Source organism: Anguilla anguilla, chromosome 1, assembly GCF_013347855.1.
Source record: "Anguilla anguilla isolate fAngAng1 chromosome 1, fAngAng1.pri, whole genome shotgun sequence".
NCBI lineage: Eukaryota > Metazoa > Chordata > Actinopteri > Anguilliformes > Anguillidae > Anguilla > Anguilla anguilla.
Genome location: NC_049201.1, coordinates 27,087,878 through 27,107,975, shown reverse-complemented (window position 1 = coordinate 27,107,975; position 20,098 = coordinate 27,087,878). Strand labels below are relative to the sequence as shown.

Here is a 20,098-nt window from a genome sequence, read left to right as displayed (position 1 = left end):
CTCATAAACCAATAACTGATGTGGAGCTTGTAACAGCTCAGTTATGTTGAAACGTGATGATATTAAGATCACAGATTTATAACCTGGCTCACGGTTGTCTGATGTCTTAGGGCCAGTGCTTATTCTTTTGGACTGTTAAGTGTTGTTAAAGGTTTTTATAAGCAATTTTAGAATTTCTTGTCCTCGCGTCACCATGCTGTATATACAGACCATTACTCTTGAGCAAAACAGGCCTTTCCAAGAGTTGACTCTACAAATATATGGTATCGGCTACCCTTCCTGTAATAAACTCCAGAGCTGCCTTGATTAATCTGTGAGCGGCATAACACATGCTTGTTTGTGTGCTCAACTTTTTTCTTTTTAAATATAACATAAAAACTATTGGTCACTCAATATAACTATTTGTTGAAATATGATGGGTTAAAAAATTATGTTACTGTAGTAGCATTTATGCGTAGAAGCCATTAGATATTTTCTGAATCTCACAATCACTGCCTTTCTGACTTTGGTGATCTCGGTGTAAGGTCATGTGTTCTCTGACCCAGGTTTCTAGTGGTGGAAGTTTCAGACCCTGTAAATCCATTGAAATACCACCACATCATTTGCTCGTGCCAATCCGCACTGATCCAACCCCCGAGCGACTGACCACAACCAGGTTTTTCGCCCAACTAGTGCAAGCACTAAAAACCAGTGGTGAAAACAGCAACCGAGACACAAAAAAGATCGATCTGCCCTTGCAACAGTTGGTTTTTCTGGCGAGAGACTTCCTATATCCCTTTAAAAGAGCGGGATCTCACCAGACTTCTGCCTTTAGGGCTAATTTTTTTGTGCTTCGACCCCTGATTTAGCCACCATTTCCCTCTCCTCCCTCGCTAAGTAATAACCGGTGAAACAGTGTCACCTGTGTCAAATGTGTCACATCTACGCTGGTTCTTTATCACATTACTTTGACATTAACTACACTCACTTTAAATTTGAATTCTGCTCTGTCAGGCTGTGTGCAATAAATGTATGAAAAGAAAGTCACTCGACTTGTTGAAGGATTCGCTCTACCTAACGGGAAGTTTTTTTCCTCAATATTTTAGGATGTCTGTCGCTTTCATGGATTTCAATCTCGCTTTCAATCTCTCTCATTCTGTAACAAGCGTTTGGTAGCACAGGTGAGGGAAATGAATAGGACAGGGAGAATTACCGGGGACACTGAGACTAAGGCGGGCTCTTGAGAAATGATTGGCGGTTCAATTTGTCATGCGCAGCTAGCTGAAGTAGCTGACATTCAAAGAAAGGAATTATGGTTTTTTTTTTCTGTTCCGAGAGTGCTATCAGGAAGACATTTCTGCAAGTAGAAAACACCCCTGACATGATGTATTTGATTAACAGGCACTCTAATCTACAATGATTTACATAGCCCTTTTCTCTATATTTTGTACATCTATACTGCTGGATACCAAACTTACTGAAGTAATTCCGAATATAATGTATTCGTGTCTCAAAATAAAATGTTGTTTCTACAGATAAAACATGCAATTTTATTTTATTATTCTTGTTGCATGACATACAGTACAGGCACAAATTATGGAAACTTAAATTTAGTTCTTAAATCTTTTATCTGTGTCCTTTCTTCTGTAGTTGTTTCAAGGAGCCATTTTCATATGTAAAAATGTATTCAAAACAGTCACCTGTATTAGATGTACAGATACATCTGTATATGATGTATTAGACAGCTCAATTATGTAGGTATGAACTAATACATATTGGAAGGTGTAATGATTATTTCTTGTTTAACGCAAATGAAAATTATTTCTTAATTTTTGTTTTATATTGATATTACACTTAAATTATATCACATTTATGATGCAAAAAAGGGGTGTTTATAAAATATTGTCAATCTTAACTAGTTTATGTATTGTTTTTACCCTTATGTACAGTATGTACTATTTTTACTGTAAATATAGAAAGATATGCAGTATGCTTGAAAAGTAAAACCTAAATGAAATGCTTGCTGTAGAAATATTCTGGTCGAAAGTGCATCGAAAGCTCGAAAGCTGCTATCGGGGTGGTAAAATATGAAGGATAAAAGGGAGAACTGGGCATCAGGCAACATGAAAAATGTTTCCAAGCGCTGGGAAATTGCCGGGGATGGTACCATTTGCATTTGAACAGAACATGCTGTTTAATGGCACGCACGGTGAAACCAGAATTCCACCTTGGATCTCCGTTTTTCTCCCGGGCTGAGGTAATACATATGGGAGATGGATTTTTCCAGCCATTTTGTCTGCATTAGAAGGGCCAACCCAATGTAACGCACCGACATGCGTTGCCTTATTATTTATGGCGCTGCTGTAGCCACAGTGGATGTTTGGCCTTCTGAAAGAGTTGCGCTGTCACAGTGAAGGAGGACGAAAACCGGATTCAGTGGCATGTGTCAGTAAACGTAATTTGAGAACAGAGATGCAGACACAATCGTCTGATGCAAAAATCTCTAGGGAGGGTTTGGCTCTGACAGTTGTGAAATGATGCATGCTATTACGATATTAATGTGTCTGCAGTGCCTGCAAATCAGATACAAATGCGCTGCATGGTTGGAGACCGGGCCTAATGCTAATACCTGATTTTTTTGTGAGAGCTCTGTTCTACAATAAGTGAGATACGCTTTTTGAATTTGTGCCCAGGGTAGCAGTCAGAAGGGTTATACCCTGTTTTTAAGCACTGAGTAAGGACTTTACTTTCTTCAGTAGTAATAATAGGATACACAGTATGTCAACTGTAAACACATGATGAAAAAAGTAATGATGTTATCTAATATAATGTCATGAAAGCTCTAGGGCCCTAAAGTGAAGTATTGCAATTTCTGCAGGCTGCCTGATAGATAATGACAAATATTTTCTCTGTAAAAAGTAACGAGCTATGGCTGAGTAAATTACCAGTCAGCCTCCGTTGTGGGGGCCTTTGGTGAAAGTGCTGCTGTCCAAGGTCCTGAATGCCTTCGGGAAATGTGAGCAACGGCTGATAAAGCCAAAAAGGGGAAGCAGATCCTCTTCACTCCTCTGCCAGCCCTTCTAGCATCAGAATCTTTAAAAATACCATGAGATCAGCCAGTTAACCCTTTTTGCTGGAACACCAGGAAAAATCTGTAGATTATAGAGCTTAGTTTTTAGTGGCATGAACTGTCAAAACAACGTGAGAGGAACTCTTCCCAAATGTTCCCCACGCTCTCTCTCTCTCTCTCTCGCTCACACACACACACACACACACTGAAAATGGCATCCCCTGAGTTCATATTAAATGTAAAATCCTTTACCGTTACATAGAGCTAAAGTAGATTATATATAAATACAGACAGCGTGATGTAAGTTTCTACTACACAGCAATCAGTTTTAATGACGTTGGGTGGTGTTCTCTCGAATTCCAGAAATTCCTCTTGAGCCCAAATAAATTTAAAATCCCTGATTCAGTGCTAAAATCCCCCTCAACGTTGCCAGCTCAGCTGTAAAATCCCCCCCGATGTTCCCAATTCATCGGGTGGCACCGCCCCGTCTCTGAAGGTATGCCCGTATCAGATGAATGCAAATGGAGCGAGTTAATGTAAGGAATATAAATCAGGTGAAACAGTGGGAATATGAGAATAAAGCTTTCTCTCTCATATTATTCTTTGACCCATCATATAGGGGAGAGAGGATTTTCCGTGCTCCATTTTGGAAGGTGCAGCCAGGTCAGTCGCAGAAATCAGAGGGACTTGAAAGGAATTTTAGGCATGAGCAGTCTCCTTTGTGTGAATAAATGTTATAAATAATGAAACAGCTTAAAGAAGTACAGTGGAGGTCACAGTATTTTTTTAACCATTATTTAACCAGGAAAACCCCATTGAGATTGAAATCTCTTTTGCAAGGGGGACCTGACATGAAACACAAAGTTACCCAACAAGACTTACACCTAACAAAATGTACAAACATTGGGGAATGAGACAGAGTGTAACAATAATTAAAAGTACAGAAGAGGTTAAAGCCAGGAGCATACTTCGGTCACTTCGAGTCATGAATTGCATGTTTAAAGTCCACAATTGAAATTAATTTGTCAAGTTTAAAATTCTTTTGCAGATTGTTCCAACTATAAGGTGCAAAATATCTGAAACCCATCTTACCAAATTCAGTAGTGGGACGAGGGACTTTAAAGAGTATCACGTCCCTAGAGCGGAGGTGATAGCTCTGTGAACATACAGTATAAGACGACAGCCTATATGCAGCATATACTCATTTCCCTTAAACCAGGTGACAGCTTTTATGTGTCATATAGAGTTATGCCCCTCGAATGAGACCACAGCCGATGCATGCTAAAATACATCGACCGCTCTGAAATTTAACTTGCAGTTAAATGAGGACATATTGATTCAAGGTGAAACCACGACGACCGCCCAACCCCCCCCCACCCCCCCCCCCCCCCAACATTACCGGTTACACCCTTGACTTTTAAAGCACACTTGTCCCACCTAGAGCTCTACCGAATGGCACAATAGTGGAACATAAACATGAAGACAGGTGGAAAGGAGCATTTTCCTGACAAAACAGAAATACTCTGAGGTTCTGACCCTTACTCCGATCGGCAGATTCATTTTCTGTTCTCCCCATTAAAAACTGCCTGAACATCACGGCCCAGTTCTTCGCCGCTCACTCGTGTGCACAGGTCCACATGTGAAAACCTCACACCAACAGATGTGGCGTGAACATCGCTAACCGCCGGTGTCTCTAACTCTTGATGTGCCAAGAAAAGGGCCGTTGCTATTCCCCCGGGCGATTGTTTTTAAGGAGGACCATATGGGCATTGCTAGCATCGTGTTGTGACCTTGATGGAGGTCATTACAGGGCTCGGATGAGACGCGTAGCTTTCCAAAAGGTCTGTCTGATGTGGGATGCACCTCTTCTGTGGAACACTGGTGGTTTATTAACGGACGGCACCAATCACTTGTTTTCATCCAGTTTACTTTTTTGTTCATTTATTCCTTCATAGTCATTTCAGAATTTTATCGAGGCTATATTTATTTCTTACTGTGTTTATTAATAAGTAATGTGTGTTCATCCATTTTCTGGGGAATAGAGGGGCAAATAATAAATGAACATTGTGTGCTTATCACTCCGTGTTTACCTACCTGACTCACACAAACTTGTAGGATTGTGAAGTCTATACAGCGTAAAGACTGGAGCATTGTCTTGTGCTCTTATAATCCTCTCAGCTTCATCAAAGCATACATTTTCCTCAGCAGAATGGGTCACATTTGTAGTAACTTATTTTTTTTCATATTACCTGGTCTATATTCCTGGCTTTGTTTGATAGATGGACTGCAACATATAGATTTTTGACTCTGAAGTGAACTTAACAGCTAATTCTGTTCGGGCTGAAGGTGCTGGCCATTTCCTGGCCCTATTCTAAACCTTCTGACCCTGTACCAGGCTCTGCACTGCCTTGTTTGGCATGTATTTTATGCATGTAAAGAACAATTTAAAAAAATGCTCATTTACAATGACAGAAAAATGTAATGCAGCTCATCAAAGTCATGTTGTTCCGCTTCAGACATGGGCAAAATTACACCATGAACCAGGTTCACATGGCACTAAACTGTACAAAATAATTTTATGTTTTTATGTATTTAAGGAAAAAATGATTTAATGAACACTGAAAAAGAACTTTTAATCAGTCATGCTGTCATGACAGCAGATGTTGGGTTGAGACAAAGACAGCAACTGGCCCATACAAAAGTGACAAGCTGTGATTAACGCAAAGTCTTTACAAAGTGCTAATGACTTCTGAAAATAGACTGGCCATGCACTCCGAAATGTCAAGGTTTGGGATGAGGCTAACGGTTGCTTTTATGCATAATTTGTCACGTGCTACGCTGGGCCGGATTAAGACTACATGGGTCCTGGGCCTTTAGCCCACCATCAGCTCCCACCCACCCCCCCGTCCAGCCAAAATAAAAAGTGATAGCACAGAAAAGCATAAGTGCCCAGTTTAGGTTTGCCACCTGGGTTATATATAAACTATAAAATGTAACCAAATAAACAACAGCTCACATCTCTGAATTAGTACTACTATGAGACAACCATGGCATGGCTGAGGAGCAACGGCCTAACGTTTCTGAACGTGAACGCATAATCAATATACTGCCCATATGTACGTCTACTGCTACTCAACGAACAGCTCACACATGAAGAACACATCAATTATAGCCTTCAGTCAGTTGCAACTAAGTAATATAACCAATAGCTCAATAATACCAAGCTGCCAATCTTGCATACCATAAGAATCTACAGTGAGTCAAATCCAAATGAGAATGGATGGCAACCATAAGCGCAGGCCTAAACAGCTGAGGAACCACCTCCTTACAGGCCCAATGTAGTCTGATAGACCCAATAATCAAAATAATAACATGTCGCATTAGCATTCCAAGTAGATCAGGGCTTTAATGAAACAAGAGAGGGGTAGCCTACTAATTTAGAAGCTCTTCTTTCTTGCTTTTTCGAGCTGAGAAGTTTGTAATGATATGACTGAAATCTAGGGTGCTGCCTAGATGCCTTAGTCACAGGCAATGTTAAATGGACTCTCAAGACAATGTCAACATTCGGTAAAACATGGTGTAACGTTTCTTTTCCTTATGAGCTAAATTTAACATCTGCAAGGAATTGTGTATGTACACTGTGCTAGGTAGCTACAAAACAATATGAACTTGTAATTGCAGAAGATGAAATGTATAATAAAGAACTCAAGTTTTACATAAAATTGTTACATCCACGCTGAGCTAGCTATGCAGTTCGGTGTAAATATGTGCAATATTATTTTATTCAATTTAGCAAGTATCCACTAAGTGCTAGCCTGTGTTGTTAGGCTGTGTTTGCTATGACAGTAATAGCTGTAGCTGTCGTAGATGGCTAGCTTGTCATCCATGATAGAGATTCCATTTTGACCCAAGTTCAAATAGAATTTTAATATTAAGTAACGCAAGTGACAGCAAACCTAGCATAATGCTGGCTTTCTGTTTGACTATAAGCAGGGACTAGAATGAATGTGGCAGAGAATAAGCTTGACTTAAAGGCAAGAATGCAAACACAACTCTCGCTCTGAGTGTACAGTGACTCGCAATAGCAACCTCGGCACCCCATACTCCCGCAACCTCCCACAAGATACCTTGGGGAACACTCCTTGTCTTTCCTCCTGTTCTTGGTATTCATGGACAGGATTTTCAAGGCGCAGCCAAGGTATGCAGTGTGTCCGGTTTGAGGACATAGGTGTGGCATCTCTGCTGTTCGTCGATGATGTCGGCCTCTTAGCCTCATCATACTGTGACCTTCAATGCGCACTGGAATGGTTTGCAGCTGAGTGCGATTTGGTTGGGATGAGGATCAGAACCTCCAAGTCTGTGGCCATGGACCTCTCCTGACAAAAGATGGCTTGTGAGGGGGAGAAACTGCCCCAGGTGGAGGAGTTCATGTATCTCAGGGTCTTATTCACGAGTGAGAGAAAAAGGGATCAGGAGATCGACCACCATCTAGGTGCGGTGGGCGCAGTAATGCGGGCATTGTGTCGGATGGTGGTGGTAAGGGTGGAGGTTGCATCTGCAAGGGTGGAGGGAGAGGGTAGCTGCATTGTGAAAAAAAGAAAAACACAGTTGCAAAGTACATGATTATTTGTATGTGATGAATATACAAATTTATGCGTTAACAATTTACCATGTAGTAACCATCACTCATGTAGTAATTAGGTAATCCTGAACCCATTACACGAGACGTCAACTCATGGCTCAACAAATGAACAACGGTTAATAAAATATAGAATGGAATTATTGATAGTAGTTTGCCAATTCATCACCTTTCCCAGTGCCCAAAAATTATGCATTTGTTCTGCCTTAATCTTTCATGTTTTTAACAGTTGCCATGAATCCTGTTCCACCTATTTGGAAATAAAATCGCAGGATTTTAAATCACAGGAAATAAAAACTGCCTCTTCAGCTCTCCTTGCCATCTCCATTCAAATCACGTGCGTTGAAACAAATCCCAGAGCGTCAACAAGACTTGGTTTTATTATTTAAATGTGTAGAACAGGAAACATCCCTTGGTTAATTTTTTTTTTTACAGTTTAAAGGGGTGAATTTGGTATGAGGACCCCTGCTGTGGCCTGATGGGATATGCATGTAAAAAGAATGTTTTTCCTTTGGTGATAAAATCTCAAACAACAATTTCCAGGACTTTAATCTCTGTACTAATTTGCAGTAGAAAGGTCACAATGATTTTAAATATAATCTCCTCACTCATATGCATGTTAAATGCTCATTTCTTGTCAGTTGTTTTGATCTTTATGTTTTCTTGAGTGCTTGAACATTCTTGTTGTATTCTGATGGTAAATTGTCATTGCAAATTGTCATCTGTGTTACGCGAAAAAAAACTTTGTATTTACTTTTTTGTAATTATGTATTTCTTGCACATACTTTGCACTTATTGGGGAAGGTTATATAATGACTATACAGGCCTGCATATCCATGCTCCATTGTGCAAGTACCTGAGAGCCATGCACAACAAAGCCAAAAGCATACTAATGTCTTTGCTAACACATACTTTGTAGCGTGCACTGGGTTCATTAGCGTGAGTTCAGTAGCTATAGAAGCGTGAACTTGCCATGTCTAAATGCAGTACATACTGACTGGTTGCTCACTTGTAGCTGATAGCCAACTCTCTATATGCTGCTTAATATCTGGAAAGTATAACCAGCTAATGAAAAGACAAACCACACATGTCACCCAGCCTCAGCTGTCTGACCAGCTGAGACCAGCTAGCTTCTCTTGCTTGTCTTAGCCATCCAACCTGTATGGCAAGCCGTTGTAGCTTTAATTCATTTCTAGAGGATATCACAAATACAATTCTAACTAGTTAAAATGCAAATTCTTGAAATCAGAAATTAAATTGTAACTAGTTAAAATTCAAGCGTTTTCCCCATTCATTCCAATGAGACCTTTCATTTTTGATATCAAGAATTAAATTTTAACTAGTTAAAATTGAACATTCCAATTAAAACTAGTTAAAATTGAATTCATGATATCAGAAATAGGTATTTTAACTAGGTCAAATTCCAACTCCCATTTAAATGAATAAGAAAAACGTTTTCAATCTGACTAGTTAAAATTTAATTTCCGATATTAATAATATGCATTTTAACTAGTTAAAATCTTAGTTTAGTTTATTTTAGTTTAGTTTATTTTTATTTATTTTTTCGGTCTTAACAACAATTTTACCATACATTTATGAAAAAAAGGTTAAATAATACCAAGTCATTGTATTAAAATAAACCAAAATCAAAACATAACATTCTCTGCACACAAAAAAAGGTATAGGTTGAAGCCTGAGCTTATTGTGCCTACCCGTTTTAAAAATAATGATTTTCTGATATCAGAAATACACATTATAACTAGTTACAATTGAATTTCTGATATCAAGAATTTGCATTCTAACTAGTTAGAATTTGAATTTGCGATATCCTCTAGAAATGAATTAAAGCTAAAACGGCTTGCCAAAAACCTGACATAACAAGATGTATTTGCATCTTGAGTGTGCAGACTTGCCTACAGTCTCCCTCCACTTAATGTCATCCAGCTGTATGAACTGTACTCTCATAACTCAACAACCAAAAAACTGGTTCAAAAACGTGATAGGTCTGCTGGATGGCTCATCCTATTCATGCGTTGTTCTGTGTGTGGATGTGCCACACAGTCGGATATTAAATCTGGACTATGCCAGTGCCGCATGTGAAGTGTTTTTCTCCAACTCATGTCTGTGTGAGCCTGAATGGTGAACTGCGGGGTGCTAAGAAGTGGCGGCTGACGTCACATGCTTCAGATGAGAGCGCATCTCCTGAAGCGACATGAACATGATTGGGAGAAAAATATGGAAACAGTGTGAAAAGGCTCCTCCTGCGAATCGAATAACATTACTTAGGGAGAGGAAAGTTTTTTTTACATGGCTCCGGAGAAAAAACATATTCACCTGACTCACCCAAACCCACCTTTAAGTTGTTTAACATCTGCATAGTTTGTGCACCTGAGCGAAGAAGGAGAGAGTCTGAGGGAAAAAGCGCTGAGAGGGCGCTTCTTTTAGCCCTGAGGTCTCTGGAGTGTTTCTGTCGGAGACCATGCCAGAAAGTAGGACCATTCCGGAAGGTCAAGCCTGGACCACCGGTGTCTATTAATCACGGTTTCGTTCGCGAATGACTCACCCCCGAATTTCATCGAGCCATCTCCGGGAGCAATGCTAATCATCCAACATCCGGCGCTCGCTTTGACTCCGGGCCACGGCGAGGCCCCAGCGTTGGACGGTGATTCACAGGCCCCAGAGCGTAAATTCAGATTCTGAAATGTGAAAAGGTCACAAGTTTGTTGCTCTCTGACGATCAGCATTTCCCGCCATCTTTGAAGCTCATGGTCTGGGTGGACGTGCTACGGTTTAGAATGAGCTTTTCTTTGGTTTGTACAGTATGTCTGTGAAACAGTTGAACTGTTGAATTTTGGAACCGCGCTACTGTTACACTGCTTTGAAAGGTACACGCCAGAAAGAAATGAAAATATAATACATAGAAATAAAAAGACTTTAACTGCATTGATTGGAAAGGGATTTAAAATGCATTATTATTAATTATCATTGTATTCATAGATAACAGGTTAAGTAAACACAAATGAATGTTGTCTGATGGAAAAATATCAAGATAGGTCAAGAGATACCTGATGTAGAATCACATTGTTTGATTCATCTGTTTGAATTCTAGTAATATTTAACATAAGATTTCAACTGCCATCGACCGCTGTTAGATGAAGGCAACAGTAAATTGCCTCAATGGCCACCCAGCGAGGCGGGCATTGGAGTCGGATGCCTTGTGAAGCAATTCTGATCCTTGGGCGAGGCATGGATTCACAGGGAGCGGTCCTGCACAAATCTATTGCCACTGTACTCCTTACTGTGCAAGTGAGTCCAGAAAGAGCAAAATTTTCAGTCACGAGGGGAGCCTGCTGGACATGGTCCGCCCTCCCCCTTTGGAGAGGGGGGTAACTTAGGTCATCCTCCCTCCGTTCTGTGGCTGAATCAGCGGCGCAGACCGGCCTTGCGCTTGCTTTCCGCTCTCCCACATGACCCCAACATCTGCGAGGAACGCGGAGAGAGCAGCGCGGCCGCCCTTTTCTGAAGGACGCCGGAGCCAACGGACGCACGGGCGCCAACTGGTGCCGACGCAGACGGCCCCCTCTTAGCGAGGCCCGCTTTCTCCCGTCATGTCATCTCTCGCCAGACAGCCGTTCTGATCGCGGTACTAATTGGGCGCGTTTTTTTTTTTTTTTTGATGTTGATGGGTCTTGCGCCTTGCGAATGTGTAACAAATGCGTATTTCGTTGCTTAGTGGATATTTGTCTTTTTGCAAATGCCTTAGGAAAGTGGGGAAGGCAAGGCTTTGGTAATGATGTTTCTGCAACGTTGCAGATGTGCCCTTTCCTTTGATGTGAGTGCAGGCTGAGATTCGCGGAGGACTGAGCAGGTTTAATGTCGAATGAAGTACTTTGGTGATTTTTTCATTTTGGACCTAACGACTCTTTAATTTTGCATTTGTGTCAAAGCCAGATGTTGAAATCTTTTGTTGCAGTGTTTCCAAAAGGGTTTCTATAAATTCATTTATTTATGTATATATATATGTAACTCTCAGCCTTGAAACAAGAGGAAATACACTAAAATAATTTAATTTGCTGCCTTGAACAAAAAGTAAATTATTTTAAAAGCCTATTGGAAGAATAAGGACACTGCTGGTAGGAAATGAATCTCCTCTTTTACACTTGTAGTCACTTAGAATAAGGCACAGTATCTATACTGGCTATAGACTGGTAACAATGCATCTGTTCAAAGAGGACAGGATTTGCAGATTTTTTTGTCTTCACGTGGAGTGGAGATCTTTATCTCTTTCATTAGTTTAGACTGAAACATTACTATGATGTTTATTAAAACATGAAATATCCATTCTGTCTATATAGAATAAAGAAACTACACCTTTTATTTGACCAACTTGTCTGAATGCGTGAGAGCGCTGAAATAAAAATCTCGAATGGCATCTTGCCTCCAGCCTTTTCATCAATGTCCGTACTTTGACTTTTCTTTCCTGTCAGCTATGCTGTATATCCTCCCGATGGCATTTATTAGCATTGTCAATTTAAACTGACATTTGTGCATTTATTCATTTGAATTAGGTTGGTTCCACTCCCTCCTGCATTCACGAGAACCACAGAAAGAGCCATGCCCTTTTTGTGGTTCACATGAATTCATCATTTTGAATTGATAGCCTTATTTTGATAGCAGGAATGAACTCTCCCTGCTTTATAGTAGCTACATAGCCTAGCAGCTCTCTCAAATGGCCATCGCTGCCTTGTGTAATGTGCTAGCCCGAGTAGGGTTTCTGTTGACTTACCCACACATCTGAGTGTTCATAGCTTGTATAAGAGTGTGCCTATGGGCTTTTCTGGAGTACAACTGCTCGGGGAGGGGACTGGAGGTACCAGCATTCCGTTTTTTGTATCATGAATTTTTTTGAGGTTTGAATATTGAAAAGAGCGCTGAGGCAGAACACTAAAGGACTAAAAGGGTCACACTCGGGAGTTGATGAGTGACTGTTTGAAGTTGGCTCCTAGAGAGATGGTGCCTGGAGGGGCGACGGAATATAATTGAAAATGTCTAATGCCCTGTAATGTCAACAGAATGAGGGCAAATAAACTGCTTACAGATGTCATGTCACGGAAGATGAAATAAAATCTCAACATTATTTCAGCAAGCAAAAAAGCCCAAAGCAGCCACTAAACTGAAAAAAGAAAAATCAGAATAAATGTTGGGAAATGTTCAATTTTTCTGGTGTGATGAGGTCATGTTCTCCCCGACACAGTAAAGTGTCCAGTGTTAATTTGAATCTGACAGAGTACATATTAGTCCAATAGGGACCAGAGTAGGACCATATGCACTTTGTCAGAGTTGATTTAACCATTAACATTTTACTGTGTAGATTCAAATAAATGCACTGAGCTAATGTAAGGGCATATTCAATCCAATCAAATCAGACAAGTTGTTTTGGATTCAATCAGACAATACTTAAAAGTTCTTAAAGCTATGAGTTAGATGTAATATCTTGCAATACCTGTTCCTAACAGTTTTGTTTGTATTAATCAAACATCTGTCTTCATATGGGAGATGTACAAAGAACAACTTGAGGTCCTCTAGCTAGAATAATAAAAGTATCAAAGGTGCATTAGCAACACTGTCTAATTCACAGTGAAAAATGAAAAAGTATTGAGACAGTGACACAATTTTTATTGTTTTGGTTTTGAAATAAAAAGGGCAGATTGTCAGCTAGGAATTACAGCCATTTTGATGCTTAGTCCCACCATTTAAAGGGAGCAAAAGTTATTGGATAATTGGCTATTCAGCTGTTTCCTGGCCACTTGTGTCTTTGTATCATTAGTTCATGCACAAGAAAGCTAACAAAAGGCCTAGAGTTGATTCTTGGTGTGGAATTTGAAGTCTTCTACTGATGTTTCTCATCATGAGGACCAATGAAGTGTCTATACCAGTAACGCAGGCCATTATGAAGCTGCAAAATCCCCAGAATACATCAATCAGAGCCGTAGCCAAAACATTGGGTGTGTCAAAATCATCTGTCTGATATAGCAATAACAAATGTCCTGGTAGACCACAGAAGACCACCATCATGGATAACCAAAGACTACTTTCAATTGTGAAGAAAAACCCCTTTTCAGCTGTCAAAGAGACCAGGAACACCCTCCAGGATATAGGAAGTGGTGTGTTAAAAACTTAAAGAGACATAAAGAGAAGACTTCCAGCATAACCTGGAAGAATCACTGCAAGTTGCAAACCACTTGTAAGCCTCAAGAACAGAACAGCCAGATTAGAGTTTGCTAAAAAGTACATTAAAACATTCTGTACAGTTCTGTAGCAAAGTCTTATGGACAGATGTGTATTAACCTGTACCAAAGTGATGGAAAGAGGATTGTGGAGAAAGAAAGGAACTGCTCATGATCCAAAGCATCCCCCATCTTTTAAACATGGTGGAAGTAGTCTTATGGCTTTGACATGTGTGACTGACAGTGGAACTGGCTTCATTGACGATGTGACTGCTGATGAAAGCAGTAGGATGAATTCTGATGTGTGCAGGAACATCTTGTCTCCTCAGACCCAACCAAATACCTGAAATCCTTGCAGCTGGAGAATGACCTGAAATGTACTGCTAAAGCAACGAATTAATTTTTCTGGGCCAAAAAGTGGAATGTTCTTGACTGGCCAAATGAATCATCCGTCCTGAATCCAATTGAAGAAAAGACCAAATGCAAACAGGAACTGAAAATGGCTGCTTCACAGGCCTGGCAGACCAATCCCAGAGAAGATTCACTGCAACTGGTGGTGTCTATGGGTCACCACCGTCATTGAATGCAAAGGATTTGCAATGAAGTACTAAATATGCAGACTTTATTTCAGATTATGTTCATTTGTTCAATTACGTTTACTCGCATAAAATGGGGAAAACAACAACAACATTGTTTCACCGTCTCAATACTTTTGCTTATAACTGTAACTTTCAAGGACCTGGTGGATAAGCACTGCACATGAGAAACAGTGGCCTATAAATGGAGAATCTGGTAAGCCATGTCTGTTGTGTGTCCTGTGCAGTGCTGATCGACATGAACAAAATCTATTCAATATGAGATTCAAACCAAAATTATTGAGACCACTAAGAACACTTTTCATTACAAATAACATTGCTAGTTATCATTATCAGTGTATAACCAGCTGCCCAACAAGCTAGCAAGTCTTAGAAAGCGAACATTCCCTCATTGACTTTAAAACATTATTTAATTTGAGTTGAGACTCAGAAGACAGCAATGTTGTACCATTGTACTATTCTTAACTTCATAGTAACCCAGTAGCATAATGTTTTAAATAATATATAACATTAGTTACTATTTCAGTAATACTCAATGCAGGCATAAGTATCATGGGTGCCCATACCAGCTAAGATATGCTCAATGTATCGTGAAAGAAAACGCACTATTGAATGTCTGAAATGGTTGTTAAAAAGAGATATATTTATAAATCTATTCAGTAATTTGTCAAAATAGGTGGAGAGTGGTAGCAAGCTACTAGAACACCTACGTGAGTTCTCTCAAAAACACACGCATGCACACACACACACACACACACACACACTTCAAATGCATTCTTTTGTTTATTCATTGCTAGGTTGCAAACCCAACTGACAAACTGCATCCCAAAAGGAAGCAAAATTTATCGCAAAAGCTTGTACACAGTCCATCCCTGAACAGGGTGCCCCAATATGGGCAACAACGCATGCATTGTGCAGAGTTTCTTGAAGAAATTCCAGATTGCATAGTAGAATACAACTGAAGATATGGAAACCTTGCCGTCCTTAAGTAAGTTATGTTCCTATTTGTAACACTCCTCATTACAACTAATGCAGAATCTACTTAATTACTTACCTACTTAATTGGTAAAATGAACACCTGCTCACGGTCAGAGGGTAAATATACCCCTCTAATGTTTCTATTAGACCGGAATGCAAAAAAAAAAAAATGTGCGTGAAAAAGCAGTGTGAACACTGGCAGTGAATGATGTTAATACCATTTAGAACCCTTACACATGTTTACCACAGAAAGATGGAAGATTCCATCTGCATTCATGAGTTTCAATTTCTGGCAGGTCTGAAAATTTGCACCAGGATCACATTTTGTGTCGGGTTTCACGAGTTGAGCTTACGAGGTGATCTGCCAACAGCCAGTGAAATGAATGACTAGTCTACATCATAATGTTTGATGAATGTGTTGCTATGCCTGCTACTATGATGATTATGTTTTCAGCAAGCACAAGAACAGTATAATGAGAGAGCCAGGAAAGCAGAAAGATACAAGCGTAAACCTGCATACGAGTTAAAGTTGTAGGTTTATTCTTTCCCTTTCTAATCCTTGTCTATGAACTGAAATTTGTTTCTACATAAAATGAGGGAGGAACACTCAACAAAATTCACATACACTGCATGAAAAAGTTTACTAAAACAAACTTAATTGAAAGAGTAGTAGAAATTGCGGTAAATTATTAAATGTATGTTCGGGGCAAAAATGATGAACAGTGTCATTTAGTCATGCCAAAGGGTTATGCAAATTGCTTCTCTTTAGGTGTACATTATTAACTTTAGATTTTGATTAAAGGGCCATTGGGAAGCCGAAGAATTTTATTTTTAGTTTCCTCTTTGCTCTCTGAGGACAGAACAAACTGGGAATGTAGTGTCATTCTTTTTGCTGTCATTATATTTTGTAAATTACAAATACTTGGCTTGCAATAATTTGAATTTTTAAACATATTTCTTAGATTTTCTCTTTTTAGATTAATTGGATTTTGTGATGCGATTGATGTATATTTAATGCCCATAAGGGACTAGTGTTGGAAATTAGCTTCGGCTATAAACATGTAGGACATATGGCAGTGCTATTGCAAATGTCAATGTTGTCTGTACTTTTCCCTTTTAAATAAACAGACACAATGAAATTAAATGGTAAGCCGTGCATTCATGACATATGATTTGACAGCACCTTCTCTGGTCCTCTGCCCTCTAGGGGCTGACAGAGATATTTCGAAAGTCCTGCTGATGCATTGGACAGAGGCTTATTGAGCTATTGAGGAAAGCATAAGAATTTCAGAGAAACGTATCAGAGGGAACAGCGAGAGAACATCAAATTGATAGAAATAGCTGGCAGTTTAGACCGAAACGGTGGGAGAAATGCTCTGAAGATACTGCATGTTCTATGCTTCAGAAGCCGTGAATGGTAGCAAAATGGCCATCTCGATAATTTGTGTAATAATATTAACCCCATCTAAAAGAGATGAGACGGTACGATGTGGCTGGTTGTACTTCGGGTGGGGACCCCCTGCTGTGAGCAGTACTCATGCGTACCGCACGTTCTATTTTCATTCTGTGCGATCTGGATTAAGCATCATCATGACTCACTGGACTGTACATAAAATGTACATTTTGTGTGTAGAGATGAATTTTAATTCCATTTTGGTATGATATGAATCTCACTCCCTTCAAAAAACAAACAAAAAACAAAAAAACACTAAAATTCAATATTGTTTTGAGAGTGGCTTAAAACCAGACCTTTACCTTAAACAATTCATCTTGTAATTATACTGCATAGCTGTTTTCTTGGCCAGGTCTCCCTCAGAAAAGACATTTTCAATCTCAGGGGACTTCCTGGTTAAATAAAGTTTTAAAAAAATATCTGTTTCAAATAAATTATAATTTTTTTGACATTTCTGTAAAACCTTTTTTTAAGGAATTGACCACGTTAATAAATCAAAAGTAATTCCATTGTAACTACTGTGTAATCAGTATGCAGTTGTGGTATATATTAGTGACATAGCAAAACAACCTTTTTCAATTTTTTGACATTCATTTTACTTTTATTACAAAAATTCAAAATCCCATATGACTAAAATATACTGTGTTATTAAATGACAAATATAAACACTGCTTTTGGCAGTACCAGACTTTTGCATGATGCTGAAAAAATACATTTCAGAAAATAACATTTTTCCATTTTTTGTGTATATTAGATATGCAAATATGTGAGCAAAAATATTTTTTAAAACTGTAATATAAATGCAGCCTCTCAGTTAGTTATTAGCATGCCGAGGAGATGGCTGTGTCTTTGGCCGGGCTTTATATTTTGATTGACAGATGTTCCATCGACTCTGTCATTATTAATCACTGAATGGCTCAGCGCCGCGTCTGCGGACAGACCTTCAGCGGCTGTGACGGGACGCGGGGTAGCGGTCCCGAGAAGCCGGTTTACGCCCCCCGCAGGTTCACCTTGCTAAAAATACTCCCCGATGAATAATGCAGCGCGCCGATAAAAAAAACCACGCTAAACAATCTGTTACACGTGTTTCTCTTTACTACCTCGTGAAAGTGACTGAAGACATGGGCGGTGTGCGGGCCGTTCGCTTTCAGGCAAACAGTTCACTTTTCAGAAGGACGGCTTCCTTTGTGATTGGAATCGTTAAAAAAAAGGGAGAGGGACAGGGTCATTTAGTGGACACATCATCGACAGGGCAGCTACGTTTTGGTCAGTCTGAAACCCACATGCATGCCTAGGTGCGTGCTCACCTACACACACACACACACACACACACACACTTCACCAAAATCTGTATCTGACCACATTCATAAATGTTTTAGAGGTGTTGTGTAGACATTTCATGAAGAAATAATGTTTCTATGATACAGCACAGAAGTATCAGACAACCATCTACAGCCTGTCTGTCAAATTGATATGTGTCTTGTAATACTCTCTATCTGCATTTTCTCCAGTCAAACGGTGTGTGTTTGTGGGCTGTGTGTGGCTCTGTGTGTGTGTGTAGTTTTGTAAGTGAATGGGAAAGAGAGATATTATGAGTGTAAATATTTTTATTAGCCGAGAAGTGTGGAATAAAATGGAATGACTCTAGAATAGACAAAGATTTTAAATAAATAAATACCGGAGCAGAGGGATATAGGGATAGGAGTCTGTCAATCATTTAAACATGAGGATCCCCCCTGGAAAGAAGAAACACATCTGTTGTCGGAGTCTGCGATGTTTCTCGAGGAAGTTGTCCATGTTTGGTAAAAACTGTAGGGAGTGATGTCATCAGACGAGGGGCATTTCAGTTTTTTAAAGGGCTTTGATGTCCTGCTTCCTGGCAATCTGCCGAGGCACGGGGGGGGGGGGGGGGGGGGGGGGGAGAGGGACGGGGAACGGAGAGAAACGAGAGGGAGATAAATGGAGCTCCTCTGCAGTGCGAGGACAGGCAGAGAAGACTCCTGTCTCTGAGAGAGAGAGAGAGAGAGGGAGGGAGAGAGAGTGAGAGAACGCAGCGGAATCCCGTATCCTACTCCGGCTCCATGTTTTCCGGCGAGCCAGGCTCTGTGGAACTCATCGCCAGCCCGTTCCTTCCCCACTGCTGCAGTAGAGAATCTAACGCTCTCCTGCAAAGTGGTCCTGGGGAAAGCACAGCATCCTGAGCTCTTTTTTTCTTTCTTCCTCTTTCTTTTTTCTTTCTTTCTTTCTTTCTTTCTTTATCCCTTTCTCTGTGTTCTGGGGGCTTGGATAAAAAGAAAAGAAAAGCAAGATCTGGCAGCAGACCCTGTTCATATTTACAGGAAGCCAGGAAGACAATCCTCTTTCATGATTATTTTGTGCTTTTCTGTCACTGCATGAGGAAAAGGCATCCCATGTAATCAGATGTCCCCATCATATAGACACCCTGCCAGGTAAGTGCATGGTGGATTATTTGATATATTACCTTTACAATTTGGATATGGCAGGTGAATGGCCAGAGTTGTTGCTTCACATTTTTCAGGCAACAAATTGTTCTTTGAATCCTCTATTGAGACTCTCGCTCCTTACTTGTGCTGCAACATTCTGACTGAAATGCGACTGGACAGGCAGTCAAGGTGCTTGAAGTTGTAGTTATCGAGCCTCAAAAGCTGCATCTGGCGTTGGCATCCTAAGGTCCTGATTTTGAGTGAAAATCCTGCCATGCAATGATTGAGGCATCTCACTGAGATTGCAGATACTTCTAGTTTCTCAGAAGGTAAAACTGAAAAGGCAGCAACCTGTGTTGTATCCACAGGCGTTGCAAACCCAAGAGGGATCAAAATGACAGTCACAACTTTAAGTGACTGAAGTAGGACCTGCATGCTAGGCAAGCTGGAGATGCTGTATGTTCTTGTTCTTTAAATGCTACAGTATGCTACTGGCATCAGTTAACCTGAAAAACCTTTGCAGATATCTCTCTACCTTGTTAGATTTTGTAGTGCCAGATATTTTTCAAATGTGGTAATTGAACAGTTGTGGAATAATGTTGCCTAGCAATATTCATATTCACAGTCCCCTGGATTAAGTAGGGAATGGACTCTCCCTTTTGAGTGGCAAACAGTGCAGCCCTCATCAACAGAGTGCAGACTGCAGTGGTCC

General features: G+C 40.1%; 1 protein-coding gene across 3 annotated transcripts in view; it reads left to right on the top strand.

Annotated features, from left to right (window-relative positions):
• The window catches only part of dlgap2a (discs, large (Drosophila) homolog-associated protein 2a), a 223,705-nt gene that overhangs the window by 49,165 nt on the left and 154,442 nt on the right, over positions 1 to 20,098 (top strand). For 2 of the 3 annotated variants that reach the window (XM_035413310.1, XM_035413234.1), the window contains exon 1: positions 18,970 to 19,392. The exons of the other annotated variant lie outside the window; for it this stretch is intronic. The gene's annotated coding sequence lies outside the window, so the exon portion shown is untranslated. Of the gene's footprint in view, positions 1 to 18,969; positions 19,393 to 20,098 lie in introns of those variants that run through there. 3 annotated transcript variants of the gene reach the window in all.